Below are 15,404 nucleotides of genomic sequence, written 5' to 3'. Positions count from 1 at the left end.
TGTGGGATGTGTAAGTATAAAACAAGGAATTGGATTTTGAAAGTTTAAGGCTCTTGAACTCAAGAATTAAACACAATTGATTTTTCTCTTACAAAAGTTGGGAGGAAAAATAAATGGGGTAGTTGGGTATTTATAGTGAAAAATAACAGCAGCCAATACCCCAAAGAAATCATCACAATCCCCTAAAATCTGAATTTCTGAAAAAGTACAAAAATAGCCGTTGCAGTGTTATGAGTCGACTCGTCACTGTTCATGAGTCGACTCATAACTAGTCATTACAGGCTAAAAATAACTTATGGGTCGACTCATAAAATTCATGAGTCGACTCATTATACATGGGTCGACCCATGAGGTCATGGGTCGACTCAGCAGAAACAAAATACATTTTCTAGCACAGTTTATGAGTCGACCTATGACAGTCATGAGTCGACTCAACCTGATGGGTCGACTCATGATGTTGTGAGTCGACTCGTCAGAAACAAATAACAACTACGGGGCAGTTTATGAGTCGACTCAATACTGTTCACGAGTCGACTCATAAACATGCATAAAGAAAATCTCACTTTGAATTTTGTTAAAAATTATCAAATAAATTCAGAAAAATATAAAACTTTGAGAATAGTTTATAAAAATTTTGACAAACTTGCTTGAAAAGAGATTTTGCAAAAAGGTCCTTGTATTTGTGAAAAATAATATTTTGTCAAAACACTCAAAAAATATAAGTATGAAAAACGTGTGTGTGATATCCCAATAGCTTCAAATAAAATCTAAAACTACTTGCCTATATTCTAGCACTAGAGAGAAAAGAAAAACTAGCTAATATCCTCATATAGATTTACAATATTTTGAGTATTGATATAGCTTGAGTAGATGAAGCTTCTCATTGTATTTGTTGTTCTTGAATTAACATTGCTTCATCACTATGCCTCCTCCTTCTTTAGATATCATCGTTGTAGCTCATATTTCATCCAATCCTCCATATATGGTACTAACTACAATATCACTCTACAAGTAATTAGTACTGATAATGGTGGTTGTAAATTATCATCAAAACATAAAGGCTAACAATATCCGCAGTGGCATGAGTGTGCTCCTCTGTCAAATTCCATGACATTTCGCGTGTCACTGCTTGCTTCTGTAACTTAATCAGTTAGCGATGACGAGGGATTGGTGGAAGATATAAGCAGCCTACCATGTCTTTGTGTAACCATTGCTCATCCTTCAGAGATACGACTATCTGATCTTCAATGGAATCTCCAAATAAATAATCTGTCTTCCTGGGAGGTCGGGTAGAACCCTCATTATCTGTAAGCGGTGCGTCGGTAATTAGCTAAGGCAAAGTACGATGATGTCCCTCTCACACCAATCGAGAGAATTTTCAGGAATGTCCGAACCAAATTGAGGAGTTGGCGGGATTAACGTTGGATCATCGATATTAGCATAATGCTCACCCTATGACCATCTACCTCGAAAGGCAAGAACACATCCGAAGGGAATTCAACTGAAATGAATAACTTGTGTTTGTTAAATGCAGTTTCAAGAATGTGTTAAGGCAATACAAAACATTGAACCCATCTCATGAGTCTGTGAGATAGAGTCATTACCTTGTAATTAGCGAGACGATTTCAACCATATCACGCACACGTAAGATAACGTATATTGTCGTGAAAATAGCATAATGATATACCTCGTCCTACAAAATGCGATACAATATAAAATCACCCCATATTGCCTTAAGATGCGTTTTGACAAAGCAAAACACATCTATGAAGCGTCAACCCTCACGAAGGAGGATGTCGGCTCTTCCCAATTGCTTCGCCAAGGAGAACAAAGTGGGGATATACTACATAACATATTCATATGAATTTCTAAGCAAGAAGGAAAGATGCTTATTAACTAGGCGAGATGATTTAAACTACATTATACATGCGAAGCATGATGTACATTGTCACATGAATAATGTGGTAATATACCCGTCCTCCGGAGTATAATACAGCCGGAAATCATCCCAATTTGATTAAGATGCGTTTTGACCAAGCAAAACACATCTGTGAAGCGTCAACCCTCACGAATGAGAATGTCAGCTCTTTCTAATTGCCTCACCAAGGAGAACAAAATGGAGAATCAATATGCAACATGATATGCCAATATTAAATTCACAAGCAGAAATTTATAAAAGTTTACCTGCGAAAGATAGAGCCTCCCTCTCAGGTAACTCAGTAGCCGACCTCTTTAGGATACGTGATCTCCTCGTCAACATAGCTAATCTGCAATGGAAGACAACAGTTCAAATATACAGAGGAGCAAGAAGAACAAAAAGGGAAATTGTGAATTTTAATCAAAATTCTATAAAAATGGATTTTTTGGGTTAAAAACCCAATTAAACCTATAAAGTGCCCCCAAGCTCAGGACTCAACAAGCTCAATTTTCACATAATGATCAAGTTAGGGGTTTGGCCATGCCCAAGTTGGAGGATTAAAACGCCAACAAATTCAAGAATTGAAGCTTCATCGTCTCCCGTTAAAATCAAGAACAAAGTTCAGAATACAAAAGGACGAATCAAATCTTGCATGCAGCCTACAGATAACATTCAAGCCTAAAATAAAAGTCTGACTCACAACCAAGCTCAAGTCATACCCAAGAGTGAAAGTCAAACCGCTGTCCTTAAACAAGTTCAAGTTAACAAGTATTCAACATCAAACTGAGTATCTCAGTCAACATCTAGTTCAAAGTCTCAGCCATTTCCACAGACAAATCTATGAATTCAATTCCCAAATCAAAATCAAATGATCATGTGAAGGGCAAGGATCTACCTGAGATAAATTGAACTTGGGAAATTCATGAAGAAGAAGCTACGAAAGTAACCAACCCAAGAAGAGACTCAATCCCTTGTTACATTTAAAAATTTTGGGATGTCATTTAAAATCCCCAATTTGAAACTAGGGTTTCGACCACCCCTTCGCAATTAAATACACAAGATGGAGCTCAATCAAAATTGAAGATGAAGCTTACCTGAATCAGAGAGAACAAGCTTGATGGGGAAGGGAACACTGGTTCGTTCAAGAAGAATCCACAACAATCGGCTCGAACACAATCAAATCTGAAACCCTAGGTCAGGAGGAAGAGTTTTTACCATGAATCAAGTACCCAAAGAAAAAGATTTAATTGAAATTGAAGTGAGGACAGTAGGTCTTACCTGGAGTTCATGAAGAACAAAGCTCGTTACCAATGAGAAGCTTTAACACCAAGGTAAGAATCAAAACCCTAAGTCTGGAAGGGGAATATTAGCCAAAATCCAACAATTTAAAGAGAAGAAAGGAAAGCTCAGAATCCTTGTTGATGAGGAGTTCCGAATTTGAAGAGTCCTTGGGGAAGAGGAGTTCTGAAACAAAGTGAAAAAGAAGAAGAAGAAAATCAGCTTTTATAAATCTCCAAAACCTATCCTCACAGAGACAGCTTGGGCTGTCTCGCACTTATGCGAGACAACTTAGACTGTCTCACACTTGTGTGAGACAGCTTAGACTGTCTCACACGTGTGAGGTTCTTAGGGTGTTTTTGTGTGTAATTTTCACCCACTTTTGCCCGTTTTTGACATATTCAAGGCACATATTCATATTCCAATGGGTATATGAGTCTAAACTGTTTCTCATCCTTCACAGGAAGTTTCTGGAGAATATTACTCAGAATATTCTTAAGGATAACCCGACAACCTCCTACGGGCACATGAGGTTAAACCAATTCCCAAAACTCCCAGGAGTATATGAGTATAAACTAGTCCTCCCCTCTCTAACTTTTTAAGAGCTTAAACTGTGTAGACTCCAATAAACGTATGAGTATAAACTGTGTTAACATCGGTCAACGTGTTATAAATAAAAGTTAATGCCGATCAACGCGTTGCAAATGGAAGTCAATACCGATCAACGCGTCGCAAATGAAAGTCAACATTGGTCAGCATGCTAACAACTTTGCTAAAATAAGGCACGGGATAAAATTTCTAAGTAAAAAAAGATGATTCCAGGGAGTTCAATCACATTCAGATACAAACTTCTGACGAAGATGATTAGTTCAACGTTAACTCAATGACACGAGCTAAGTTTAGAAACTTACACACCAACTTCAGTTTAAGATTTCAACAACGGTTAGATGATAAATGCAGTATCAGAAAATTTTTATCTATTTGACAAAATACTGAGTAGACTGAAAGCAGAAGAAGTCAAGAATTGAAGCTATTCACAGGCCCTTCTACACGATCTCCTCGACAAAATATGTTAAAATAGGTCCTATCATATCCAAAGCATTCTAGCCTCCTCTATAAAAGAATGATGTTAAAACACTTTGGAGGGGGTATCTGTAGGCGTCTAAAAATACCTATATGTGCCAAAATATAGCTTGAGACGGAAAGAAGACGATGAACGTCATTATCCAAATCAGAGAGGATTATCCAAAGCCGTAAAGAAGCTAACGAGCACCTAAAGCAAGTCCCCAAAGCGTACAAAGGAAAATATATGCCAAATGACGAGAAACACAAATCTGGAAAGCCAAAGATGGCTAAGTCCCGAATTGTCCCGCGCAACTGCGGGTCACCAGGGTCCGTCCCACACAGTTAGTTCTCGAAATGCATTTTTGACGGGTTTGTTGATATTTTTTAGGGTTTGTTCATTCTGGAGCATCTCAACTGACTTCGTATCATATCCAAATATGGTTCGGCCATTGTTAACTGAAGATGTGGCCAAATCCTTCATTCTCATCCAAATAACCGCACCCAAGGCCGTATAAATACAAGCATGTAGGCATCGAAAATTACCTATAGGTCTCCACGAATAGCTCAGCGCTAAGAAAAGATAATGAACGTCACTATCTAATTCACAGAAGCTTGATTGACATTGACGAACGCCTAAAGTGGATCGATGAACTATGTGGAGTAACGGAATTTTAGAATGACGGAGACACGAACTGATCGGGAGCCTCGTGTCGCTTACAAAAGGCGAAACGCCCTTCGTATCTCGTCCACTCCATAGATGATTCAATCATGGGATCTTGTAGATCTCCTCGTCGGCTTTCCAACGCACTTTGAATCGCTTAAATCCGAGTTCGGATGAAGAAGTTACGATGAAAACGGACATATGTACAAAACGGAACGTCTCAGCCTGAGTTGAGACACCCCGAGGTGTCTCAGCACAAACGAGACACCCAGAGGTGTCTCCAAGCCAAAAAATGGGTTGTTACGCTGTTTTAACCGCCCGGATCTCCTTGAATCCTATAAATACAGCCCCTGGAGCCTCTTTTTTTCATATCTAGAATTCTCGAGCGTTGGCGAAGCCCTGCCGGATTGAAGATCAAAAGTGCATGAACTTCAGATAGGAGGAGGAGTAGAGATCTGATCAAGTTCGTCGGTATAAAGAAGAAGAACTCGTCAGATCTGCAATTAGATCTGGAATTCTCGAGTGTTGGCGAAGCCCTGCCGGATTGAAGATCAAAAGTGCATGAACTTCAGATAGGAGGAGGAGTAGAGATCTGATCAAGTTCGTCGGTATAAAGAAGAAGAACTCGTCAGATCTGCAATTCTCGTGTTCGTCCCTTAAGATTACCCCGTTGTGGTGATCTTAAGAAGAGCAATTATCTCGCTGTTGCCGAGATAAGCGCTACGGCTTCTTGATTCCTTAGCAATCAGATCTGATCGACGGTGGTCCACGGATATCAACATCCCCGTCACAGGCCAAGATCCCACGCAAGCAGAAGACCGATAAACGATCTCTGCGCTGTTTGAAGAGAATTGTATTTTTTTTCATTATGTAAAGGTCTTATAAAAAGACTAATTTTTGTTTTCGTTGTAAATGTCTGAAGTTTGTAATGAATCCCGCAATGAATCAAACAATTTTCTCCGCAAACAAGCTGGTGACCAAAGTGGGAGCCAACAGCCTCGCTGCTGAGGCTGTCGTGACGCGATCTCTCCGCCACTATTGTTGTTGCACCTCACAACGATCCACCGGCGTTCAACGAAGCCAAATTTGCAGATCTGAACTCCTTCGTGATCAAGGAGCCGACTGTTGAAGGTGCACCAACTCTATCAAAGAGAGCACGTCAAAGGAAACGCCAACGCCTCGTGCGCCAATTCGTCATGGATCTCTCCGCCACTATTGTTGTTGCACCTCACAACGATCCACCGGCGTTCAACGAAGCCAAATTTGCAGATCTGAACTCCTTCGTGATCAAGGAGCCGACTGTTGAAGGTGCACCAACTCTATCAAAGAGAGCACGTCAAAGGAAACGCCAACGCCTCGTGCGCCAATTCGTCATGGCTTTGGATTAGGTGGATGGACTCCGATACCAAGCGGATTGGGAGTTCAGAAAGCGCCAAGTGACTAAGCTATCGCCACAACAAGCATCGAGACCCTCCTCCCAACCTCTAATTAACAAATGGGTTCAGGTCAAACGAACCCGTTCTACCCTCGAGGAGCGCGTCCAGAACCGCCGTGCACTTATTGCGCACACCCAGATCCTTATGCGAGAGGCACGAGAATTGTAGCGGGAAGAGGTGATCAAGAAATCACCAAGATCTAAGCAGGTTTGGGTGCCGAAGGCTAAGTCAGCGCCCCTACCCGATAAAAGACATTAGTCGTGTCTCTCGGTCGATTCCAGATCCAAAGCTGGTTCCCAGCTTTCGTCAAGTTCAGATCTCGCTTCTTTTAATCCCGCACCTCCGATGAATCTCCGTGACAATATGGACATATCTAGAGGTAGGAAAGTGATAGCGGAACGCCTGGGTCTTTTGCACGAGGATCAAGGCAAAGCTCTAGTCAAATAACGCTTGGGCATGATGAATGAACCCCGAGCAACTCATCGAGTTGGGGGTTGCACTCGCCCTTCCAATAAATCAGAGCCTTCCTATAATGGGAAAGATCCTATAACTGACCGTCTCGGACTGTGAGTCATTATCCAAGAAAGATCCTATAACTGACTGTCTCGAACTGCGAGTCATTATCCAGGAGCCCATTAAGGTCTCACGCTCACGAAAGCATGACTCAAAGCGTGCGACTCTTGAGAGCACTGACAAGACGATGAATCCTCAGAAGGAAACATGTTCGTCAGACGACGATGTTATACCTGAGGAGTCGTGCCAGCACACGATACGTTGATCCGACAATCATGCCGATGAGTTGTACTATCGGGCTGGGGGTATGAACAAATCTCGAACGAAAGGTACCCGAGAAACGGACTCTTATTGTCCGTGTACTAAAATTATCAGGATAGTATTATCAACGTGTAGCTGCCCCAAGACCACTCCACAGAGGGTCTCGGTATTTGAAAGAATCTTCCTCAGAATGCCCAGGACCAAGCCAATGCGTTTCTAGAAAAAGTCCAACTGCGCAAGATGACGAACTTCCAGAAGTCACAGTTAATATGGTTGATAAGGGGAAGTCAATGCGAAACTTCAATCCTCGTCATCTTTCGGACATATCCCAACGTATAACTCGGTTACGGTCGGGAACCGTTAGACAAAGGGACTATCAGAGGATGAATCAAGGATTATCCTCGGATGATGAAGTGTCAGATGCTAACTCTGCAGTCGCTTTTGACAAAACGGTATCCAGCCTAGGTCCATCCCGCGAAGTGTTGATGATTAGCACAGAAGAGGTCACTAAAATGGTTGAGGATGCCTTGGTCAAACAAAAAGAGAACTTCAAATTCGAAATGGAAATGGCTAGGATGTGAATGAGGGAAGAGCATGATCAACAAATTCGGGTTCTGTCCAATCAAGTCAGAGTTGAATCCAGCCGTCGCACCCAGAACGCCGCAATTGACAGCGATCCAGAAGTGGACGAAATCATCATGGGTGACGCACCTCCCAAAAATACTGGGTGTGATTCAAATGCACCCCCTCCAGATAACAATGCTGGGGGTGGTTTCGCCAAAGATGACAATGCTGGGGGTGGCCCCGTTATTCCTCTCAGGAATCATCCAAGATCTGATACAGACGAGGACGATAAAATAAAGGACCTCGAGAGCAAAATCAACGGGCTGATGTCTGTTCAGGGGATAAAAAGGACCGGTATTCTATCTCCCTACCCAAGAAAGTGGGATTCGATCCCATATCCGGCAAAGTTCAACTTGATCAACTTTACGCCGTTTGACGAAAATGGTTCCCCTACTCAGCACTTAATATATTTTAAGTCTTATTTGGGAATAATTTCTGGCAACGAGCCCTTGATGGTGCGATCATTCGTTGGCACCCTTTGTGGGCCTATGTTCGATTGGTACCGCCGTCTCAAGCCCGAAAGCATCAATAGCGGGAAGGACCTGGAGAGCATGGTCTTCGCTCATTTCTTCGATGATGACGCAGAAGTGTCGATCAGGACACTCTTCGATGAGAAACAAAAAGACGGAGAGTCGGTGGATACCTTCATCAAACGCTTCCGCAATCAGGCAATGAACTGCAAGGATCCCGTCACGAAGGAATTCGTCTTGTAAACCTGTCATAACAACTTGTCCATTAACATCTTGGATGTTATGGGAGTAGAGCCGCTCAATACCTGGAAAGAGTTGAAAGTGCACGGAGAGCAGGCCGAACGCTTTCTCAGAAGGAGGAAGGTCGAAAGAAGCCAACCGATGGCTAACCCTCTGAATCCGAGTCTCATTTCCCATGATGAAGGGAAGGCACCTACAACAGTTGTTGATGTTAATCAGACGTCGCAACAACAACCCCGAAGACAGCAGAAGACTTCGGATCTGAGACTCCAAAAAGAGTACTCATTCAAGGACGAAGACGTTCCAGCCATCTTCGAGACCCTTCTCGAAAATAACAGGATCAAGCTGCCACCCATCACGAATCAGGAGGAAGCTGACAATACTGCGGACCCGAGGTACTACGCGTACCACAGGAGGATCCTTCATCCCACCAATGCTTGCTTTACTTTAAAAAATAGTATCCAGACCTTAGTCGAAGTCGGCATCATAACGCTAGGATAAGCCAAACGAGAACAGCAACACTCCGAAGAGTATACGAGTATAAACTGCTTCTTAATCCTCCGACCGGTATAAGAGGTTAAACTGTTCCCTGATACTCCAATAGGTATATGAGTCTAAACTGTTTCCTACCGTTGATGGGAAGTTCCTGGAGAATTTTTATATGTAATATTCTTAAGGATAACCCGATCATGTAACCGAATGCAATGATAAACCCAGTTTTGCGAAGAAGCTGGGGGTGGATGATTCATGTAACGGGAAGTTCCCAGAAAAATACTATATGTAATTTTCTTAGGGATAACCCGATCATTACAAACAAAGTGATAAATACTAAACCCCACTGTGATTTGTATGAGTCAACACTCTCATTGTGATTTATACTCCCACTCTCACTGTCTACCTGGTCAAACCTTCCTATAGTTAGGGCCACAACTAAAGTCCCCTCTCGATTCCTTCCATGAACGAGAGGTCCACTTTTAAATTGAGCAATCAAGCCTATAAAAGGTAAGATCGTCTCAGACCCCCCACTTCCACTGCTTCCTTGGTCAAACCTATAAAAGTTAGGGCTAATGCCAGAATCCCCTCTCGATTCCTTCCATAAACGAGAGGTCCACTTTCAAATCGAGTGATCAAACCTTCCTACAGTTAGGGTCATCTCAAACCCCCGCTTGGTAAAACCTTCCTACAGTTAGGACCAAAACCACAATTCACTCTCGATAAACGAGAAATTTATCTTTAGTTCAGTAATTAAACATTCCGACAGTTAGGGTTATCCGAATCTTGTCGATTCTCGGAGTGGAGATCCCACTCTTAGTTTTATCTTTTCGGATTCTGGGGGTGGAGATCCCACTTCGAGTTTCCTTTCCAGCTGAAGGTAGAATATAAAATTCTTCCTCTTCAGTGCCGGGAGATAGAATATAAAATTCTTCCTCTCCCATTTTAGGTTCGCCTTTGCCCCAAGAAAAGACACCACTTTTTCAACTCTTAAAATCCGTACCTCACAAGCACGGGGAATTTTATCCCGAATCCTGAGCAGGGATAAGTCAACACCTAACACGCGTTGTCAGTTTAGTCTTTCACCGATTGAAAAAGATACCAGAATTCCAGTCTGGGGAATTTTATCCCGAAGCCTAAGAAGGGATAAGTCAGCGCCTAGCACGTGTTGCCGGTTAGTCCTTAACCGTAAAAAGGATAAAAGCTCACATATTCAATATTGTGGCAGATTGTTATTCATAATGCCAAAATCCACGCCTTACACGTGTGGAGAATTTTATCCCGAATCCTAAGAAGGGATAAGTCAACGCCTAATACGCGTTACCGGTTAGTCCTTAACCGTAAAAAAGACAAAAGCCCACATATTCAACATTGTGGCAGGTTGTTATTAATAACACCATAATCCGTACCTCACACACATGGGGAATTTTATCCTGAAGCATAAGTAGGGATAAGTCAGCGCCTAACACGCGTTGCCGGTTAGTCTTTGACCGTAAAAAGGACAAAAGCCCACATATTCAATATTATAGCAGGTTGTTATTAATAACGCCAAAATCCGTGCTTCACACACACGGGGAATTTTATCCCGAAGCCTAAGCAGAGATAAGCCAACGCCTAATACGCGTTGCCGGTTTAGTCTTTTACCGATTGAAGAAGACACCAGAATCCGAGTCTGGGGACTTTTATCCTGAATCCTAAGTAAGGATAAGTCAGCGCCTAACACGCGTTGTCGGGTAGCCTATTCCCGTAACAATAGCGAACTCTACGTATTCGAAGTCATAGCATCAAGTCTAAGGGAGTTCATTCCTTTAGCATAACGTTACATTCGGAACGGATGTAAACAATCCGCTTGCTAGCCCGACTCAAACGGTAGTCGGTAAAGGCACATCAGGATTAGCCCAAAATCCTAAAGTCAACGCTTAACACGCGTCGCCGGGTAGTCTATTCCCGTAAGAAGGACGAAGTCTACGTATTCAATATCGTAGCACTAAAAGGGTTAACTCTTTTAGCTTAACGTCACATGTGGAACGGACTTAAACAATCCGCGTGCTAGCCCGACTCAAACGGTAGTCGGTAAAGGCTCATCAAACCCGTTGAGGGCTGAGAATTTGCCAAAAATGCTATAAATGTGAGTCATTGACGCACCAGCTCCACTAGTTGGTCTCGTGACTTGAGCATCCAACAACTTCAGGATAAGATCTATACATGTAGATGAACCATCTTTAACAGTTGGTCCTGTAATCCGATATTTAGGACCGCCATACTCCAATACCTTAAGAGTATAAACTGTGTCAACATCGGGCAGTCTGAAACCCAAAGTCAATACCGAACAATCCGTAACCCTAGGTTAACGCCGGTCAACGCGTAACCCTAGGTCAACGCCAATCAATGCGTTGTAATGAAAGAGTCGATGTGACAGAAAGGGTCAGTTCTAAATCAATTCAATGACGCGAGCCAAACTCAACTCATCAGTTTTAGATTTGAGACTTCGACGACGGCCAGGCGATAAACGCAAGACCGAAAGAACTTCAGCTATTCGTCAAAGCATAGAATAGATTGAAAATCGAAGGAGTCAAGAATTGTAGCTAACTACAGGTCCTTTACACCGATCAAAGGCTGGACCAATCATATCCAAAGTATTCCAGCCTCTTCTATAAAAGAAACGAGTCTGGAACGCTTTGGAGGAGGTATCTGTAGGCATCGAAAATTACCTATAGGTCTCCACGAACAGCTCAGCGCTAAGAAAAGATGATGAACATCACTATCCAATTCATAGAAGCTTGATTGATATCGACGAACGCCTAAAGTGAATCGACGAACTACGTGGAGTAACGGAATTTCAGAATGACAGAGACACGAACCGATCGGGAGCCTCGTGTCGCTTACAAAAGGCGAAACACCCTTCGTGTCTCATCCACTCCATAGATGATTCAATCATGGGATCTTTTAGATCTCCTCGTCGGCTTTCCAACACACTTTGAATCGCTCAAATCCGAGTTCGGATGAAGAAGTTATGGTGGAAACGGACAAATGTACAAAACGGAACGTCTCAGCTTGAGTTGAGACACCCCGAGGTGTCTCGGCACAAACGAGACACCCCAAGGTGGAACGTCTCAGCTTGAGTTGAGACATCTCGAGGTGTCTCGGCCAAGGCCGAGACACCCAGAGGTGTCTCCAAGCCCAAAAACGGGTTGTTACGCGGTTTTAACCGCCCGGATCTCCTTGAAGCCTATAAATACAGCCCCTGGAGCCTCGTTTTTCATATCTGGAATTCTCGAGCATTGGCGAAGCCCTGCCGGATTGAAGATCAAAAGTGCATGAACTTCAGAGAGGAGGAGGAGTAGAGATCTGATCGAGTTCGTCGGCATAAAGAAGAAGAGCTCGTCAGATCTGTAATTCTCGTGTTCGTCCCTTAAGATTACCCCGTTGTGGTGATCTTAAGAAGAACAATTATCTCGCTGTTGCCGAGATAAACGCTACGGCTTCTTGATTCCTTCACGAATCAACGAAGCTCTGCCCAATTTTTTAGCAATCAGATCTGATCGACGGTGGTCCACGGATATCAACGTCCCCGTCACAGGTCAATATCCCACGCAAGCAGAAGACTGATAAACGATCTCTGCGCTGTTTGAAGAGAATTGTATTTTTTTTTGTTTTCATTATGTAAAGGTCTTATAAAAAGACTAATTTTTGTTTTCGTTGTAAACGTCTGAAGTTTGTAATGAATCCCGCAATGAATCAAACAATTTTCTCCGCAAACAAAGCCTAAGGCTCTTATTCATGAGGGCTGAAATTTAGGGCGAAGTGTTGTCGGTTTGAAGAGTGATCCATGAATTTCAGAGAGGACTAATAGATCTTGGTGAACCCCAGCATAAAAAAAGAGCAATTCGAAGGATCTGAACCCCCATCCACCCTATTCTTGAGATCAGACTTGGACTTGATCTCGAGAAGAGTATAATCTCGCTTGGTCAAGATTATCACTTATGTTCTTGTTTTCTTTATGAAGCAACAAACTTCTAGCCTTCCGATCAACCAGATCTGATCTGCGGCGGTCCACGAATAAACCCCGGTACAGACAAAGATCCCACGCACACAGAGACTAATAAATAGGATCTGTGTGTTGTTTAATAAAGTTGTAAACTTTTATTTTTTTTCATTGTGTAAGGAGATCTTATAAAAAGATTAACTTTTTTATTTTTTTTGAACTTGTAATCGATAAATGATTGTAACATGTTCAATGACAATGAGAAAGACAACTTTTGACCCAAACACTAAAAGCCAGCTATATGACTATTGGAGGCCTTCAATTTTGTTGGTTATGATTTAAGGAATATATTCTTAATTTGAAATCTCAGCATTGGGTTCAGTATGTAAATTCCAGTTCAAATTCTGCTTGAAACACCAAGTATCTGTACATAGTGAGCATATGCAATCATGATGTGTGTTCAGATATACATAGATTTTGATATATGTATATATGCAATGATTTTTTCCCTTTAATCTTGCTGACAATAATTGTTTGATCTCTTTTAATTTGATAGGTTGTGCTGTTAATAATAGTATTGATTACCTTGAAAATAAAATTTTTAACCAGCACATCACATCTTTAACCTTTGTATCATCTGTTTATTTATGCATTTTCTTATTTTGTTTTGAGCCCTCAATTCTCTAGTTATAGATTTATTGAATTCTTATTATCTATTTGATTATATTATATTTTTATTTAATTTTATGATTCTCATGTAGTTTTGTAATTTTCCCACAGTTAATGGAGTCCAATTCTACTAATAATTCTATAGAGGATAATATAGAAGCAGATTCATCTAATGAAGAATTAGAAGACATGTCTAGTCCTGTTCAGAAAAAATTCAAAGCGGTAACTGTTAGAAGCTGAAAAAGAAAATTAACATCCAAAGCTTGGAAAATGTTTGATCTTATTACAGTCGAGCTGGGAGGGAAACAATATTCAGTATGTAAGAAGTGTGGAATCAAATACATTAACGAAGGTAATCATGGGATGAAAAACATGTTAAGACACATGAAAATTTGTAAGGAAGCTACTAGAGATTATATTGAGGGTCTATCTAACTCAAAAGATTCCATAATGAGTTTCTCAAGATTTAATTTTGACCCAGATAAGTTTAGGAGGCTCTTAGTCTTGGCCATCATTATGCACGATTTGCCATTTCAATTTGTTGAGTATGAAGGTATTCGAGCAATCTTCTCATATCTTTGTGAGGATCTAAAATACATATCAATAAATACAGTTAAAGCCGATGTTTTTAAAATATATGGGAGAGAGAAAAATAGGCTAAAAGAAGCTTTTGAATCGATTCCGGGCAGAATTAACTTGACTTCTGATTTGTGGACGTCAATAGCCACCGACGGATATATTTGTCTCATGGCATACTACATATCATGAGTGAAAGTTACAAAATAGGATCCTTAACTTTTCTTATATGCCACCTCCTCATTCTGGTGTTGCCATTTGTGAGAAGATCTACAAGTTGTTAGTTGATTGGAAAATTGAAAATAAGTTGTTTTCTTTCACTCTTGATAACGCCTCCGCAAATGATGTTTTTGTTGATTTATTAAAAAAACAACTTAATTTGAAAGAAGCACTTCTTAGGAAGGGAGAATTTTTTCGTAATAGATGTTGTGCTCATATCCTCAACTTGATTGTCCAAGATGGTTTAAAAGAAGTTCATGGTTGTATTGATAAAATTAGAGAAAGCGTCAAGTATATAAAAGGCTCTCAAATTAGAAAATAAAATTTTTAGGAATGTGCCTCTCATGAATCTTTGGAAGTGAAGAAGAGTTTAAGGCAAGATGTTCCAACAAGATGGAATACTACTTTTCTAATACTTGAGAGTGTTTTATACTATCGTGGTGCATTTATACACATGCAATTGAGTGATTCAAACTACTCAAGACTTTGTCCATATCAAGAAGAATAGGATAAGGTCGAGAAGGTTAAGAGGTTACATGAGGTGTGAATTCTTACCTTTATCTCCTATTAGAATTAATATAAAACTATAATCATCGACCCTAACCTTAACTTTGGAGGTGTAATGGTTAGAGGGACTTAATTTAAGATGGTATCAGAGCAACCGAGATTCAAATTCAACCAGCCACGAATTTAAGCTTGTTGGCCTCTTTGTTTTGATGATGTTTAACAAACAATTTACTACTAATGTTGTTTTTCTAGTATTTATGTTTATTTATTTATTGTATACAAACAACATATTGGAGGATGGATGGAATAGAGCTTCAACGATCATATCAAATGAAGGTTGGCGGAATTGTGGAGTGAAGCAATGTACATTCAAGTTAAAGATACAAATTCAAGCTTCTTCCGCAAGTGTACCAAGTCAAGTTTATTGAAGATCAAGATCAAGCTTGGGTAAATTTAGTTTTAGGTTTTATATTATGTGTGTTAGTACTTT

General features: G+C 40.9%; 1 long non-coding RNA gene across 1 annotated transcript; it reads right to left on the bottom strand.

Annotated features, from left to right (window-relative positions):
* LOC109849749 lies at nucleotides 999-3,428 on the bottom strand. Its single transcript, XR_002249228.1, has 5 exons — nucleotides 3,197-3,428; nucleotides 3,013-3,108; nucleotides 2,185-2,267; nucleotides 1,605-1,693; nucleotides 999-1,501 (listed from the first exon to the last, which is right to left on the bottom strand). It is a non-coding gene; the product is annotated as an uncharacterized LOC109849749 (long non-coding RNA).

The sequence above is a fragment of the Asparagus officinalis genome, chromosome 7 (genome assembly GCF_001876935.1).
Source record: "Asparagus officinalis chromosome 7, Aspof.V1, whole genome shotgun sequence".
Classification (NCBI taxonomy): Eukaryota; Viridiplantae; Streptophyta; class Magnoliopsida; order Asparagales; family Asparagaceae; genus Asparagus; species Asparagus officinalis.
This window is presented reverse-complemented; position numbering and strand designations above follow the sequence as displayed.